The sequence below is a fragment of the Podarcis muralis genome, chromosome 2 (assembly GCF_964188315.1).
Source record: "Podarcis muralis chromosome 2, rPodMur119.hap1.1, whole genome shotgun sequence".
NCBI lineage: Eukaryota > Metazoa > Chordata > Lepidosauria > Squamata > Lacertidae > Podarcis > Podarcis muralis.
The window spans coordinates 58,730,681-58,733,703 of NC_135656.1; positions in this window are offsets into that span (position 1 = coordinate 58,730,681).

Here is a 3,023-nt window from a genome sequence, read left to right on the forward strand (position 1 = left end):
GACACAAGAAAGCCGCCTCTTCAGAGCATGCGCGGCAGCCTACAAGCCAGAGAACGTCTGCCCTCTAGCAGCGCCGGCCGTTCTACACAGGAAACCTCCACTTTACACGCATTCATGTAAAGTCCTACAGATACCTTTGAGGGTGACCAAACTGCTGATGCGGCCCCCGATGAATTTGAGTTTGACACCCCTGGTCTAGAACATGAAACATGGTATATCCTCAAGTTGTCCATTACAAATCATTGATATCATGGCTGTTTTAGGAATGATGTGTGATGGGAGGAGGGAGGCCATTTTTGTGATCAGTGGAAGTCAAATATCTGCCAAGTGCCATGTGGCATATATGCATACTTATATGCCTGGGATATATCCCAAAATATGTCAGGGAACTACTTTTTGTAATAACAAAAATGTAAAAAAACAAACAAAAAAACAGTACTATTGTGTTGTAACATTACAGGATTTTACCATTTTGGAAATTAGCTCCCTGTGTGAATTCTTTTGCCTCTAGCTTAGCAGTTGGATTTTTGCTCCAACTTCAGCCATGCTGGCCTTTCACGCATGACATTCTTCAAGCAAGGGCTGGATATTACTAATTTCCTTTAAGAAATCACTTGCAAAATTTGCAGAATTATGTTCTAGAGAACTTGGTTCAGATGGGTAGGTTTGTATCTAAGTTGTTGGAGCACAATAGGGTTGTCAGCTTTCCTTTGCTTAGGCCACAATGCAGACCTCCCGCCACTGCTGCATCTCCTGTGCTGTTGCACATGGCCAGGGCAGAAGGTGAGCGTTAGTAAGATCGCTGAAGCAGCCTGAAGTTGATGCAGTGGCCAGGCCACCATGCAGCTACAGTGTGACCACCTTGGGATCTAATGAGCTTGGCTGGCTCAACCTTTTCCCCTCCCTGCCTCATGAATGCCCCACTTCAGAGCCTTCCAAGAGCAGGCTGCAAACCAATAACACTTTCACCCCGCCACACATTTAGTGATGCCCTCACTGATGGTGTGATGCTTGCAGCACTCTGTGGGTGGTGGGAGGCCAATATAGCTAGGAGAGCTGGCCAGAGGGACACCTCCGTCCAAACCCACACCCACCAAATGCAAGGTAGGGGTTAGATTGCTCTGTTACTCGAAGTACTGCAGGCATTCGTGAAGATAGACCTACCCTATCTTTTAAATTATTTCAAGTTGATTTTTACTGTGTTGAGTTCCCGAAGATAAGAATATAAGATATATCCTCCTTATGCGTTTTGTGCTAGTCCTACTCAGAGTAGATCCATTGAAGTTAATAGATAAATTAACTTCTGTGTATTAATTTCAGTGGGTTTATTCTGAGTAGAATCTTGGAGCACAAGGCTGCTGTCAGGAGAATTTCAGTACTTATATCAATGTGTTGTTTTACAATTCTTACAAACAATTGCTAGTCACATCTACTAAGCCGAATTTGCTCTTCATTTTTGTTTCAAATTGAGATTTATACCACACCCTGCAAGAAAATTATCAGGGTTTGGTATGCATTGATCATTGTTATTGTCCTACAAATAAAGAAGTATGTTTTTGTTTTTACTGCTCCTGTGTTTCTCATGAATAAGGGTAATCCAGAATTGATTAATGGGTGGCCTTCCATTTGGATTTATTCATAAAATAAAGAATGGTCTTATCTGCAGTCAGGTACCTTAAAACTTCTGTACGCTAAACTGTAGACTTTGTTAGTTATATGCTGCCTGTTTTCAGTGTTTTGTTCTTTGAACTTCTAATATAGTTTCTTTAATTTGCTTTTTTATAATCAAATTGTGGCAACATTGTTTTTGCTCTTGCTGTTATTTGATCACAATCACATCTTTTGGGATAGATTTTTTTCTGCCTCTGGTTTTCTACCTGCTCCTTCATTTCCCTCCTCATTCTTCGGTCACTGTTCTTGGATAGATTCCGGTTTGAATTATAAAAAGAAAAAGTATTGCATCTAACAAACATTTCTTGCGATTATGTACTTACATTTCAGAGTAAAAGATAGATAGGTGCTTCCAAGGAGTAATGGCGGGGTGACAATCCTCCCCCTCCTAAAAACCTACCAAAAAATGGAAAGGAACTCATACCAACACCACCCATGGCCCATTTCACTTATAACATTTTCCCAATCTTTATTCACAGAGTTTGCAAGTGTGGTATGTACAAGTACAGTGAAAGGCATAATTCAAAGTGTTGCTTTAAAGCTTGGGAGTGCTGAAAGTGCACCTTCTTATACACCAGGCATCCCCAAACTCGGCCCTCCAGCTGTTTTAGGACTACAATTCCCATCATCCCTGACCACTGGTCCTGCTAGCTAGGGATGATGGGAGTTGTAGTCCCAAAACAGCTGGAGGGTCGAGTTTGGGGGTGCCTGTTCTACACAAACCTACCCAGTTTTTAAGAGCTTCGGAAGCCGCCTTGCTCATGCGTTACATGCAGAAAGAGGAAAAGTGGCACGCAGTGATCCCCAAGGCCTGCCTTTGCTTTAGTTTGGCCATCTGAGTTGGGGAAGCTTAGGTGCGTTACCTTCTTCACATGGAGATTTTGACAGATTCTGGAGCCCTGGGAAATCAAGGCACTGGGATCCTGAGAAGCCTCTTGGTCAACACAAAAAGGCTTCCCTGCTGTCAACCAAAGGAGCAGTGCTGGTAGGAGGCATGTTTCATGGGGACAGGGCCAAAAGCTTGGCCATACAGCCTCTCCCTGCTCACTTTCTCTCTTTGTGAGTAACACATGGAAAGGGTCTCTGAGGTGCATTTGAATGGGCACTCAAGATAATAAAATAAACAAGGAAAGGAAAGTAGAACAGCAGCATTAACATTCACCATAAAATATAGCACAGGATATAAAAGTCATCCAATGAAACAATTCACCTTGCATGATAGATTTAAGAATAGCAGTATGTCTATATCACGCCATCTTGGTAAGGGAAAATTTAAATCAAAATATATTTGGGAAGGAAAGAAAACCTAGACTAACTTATTGGGAATATGTGGTTAATTTTATGAATCTTTT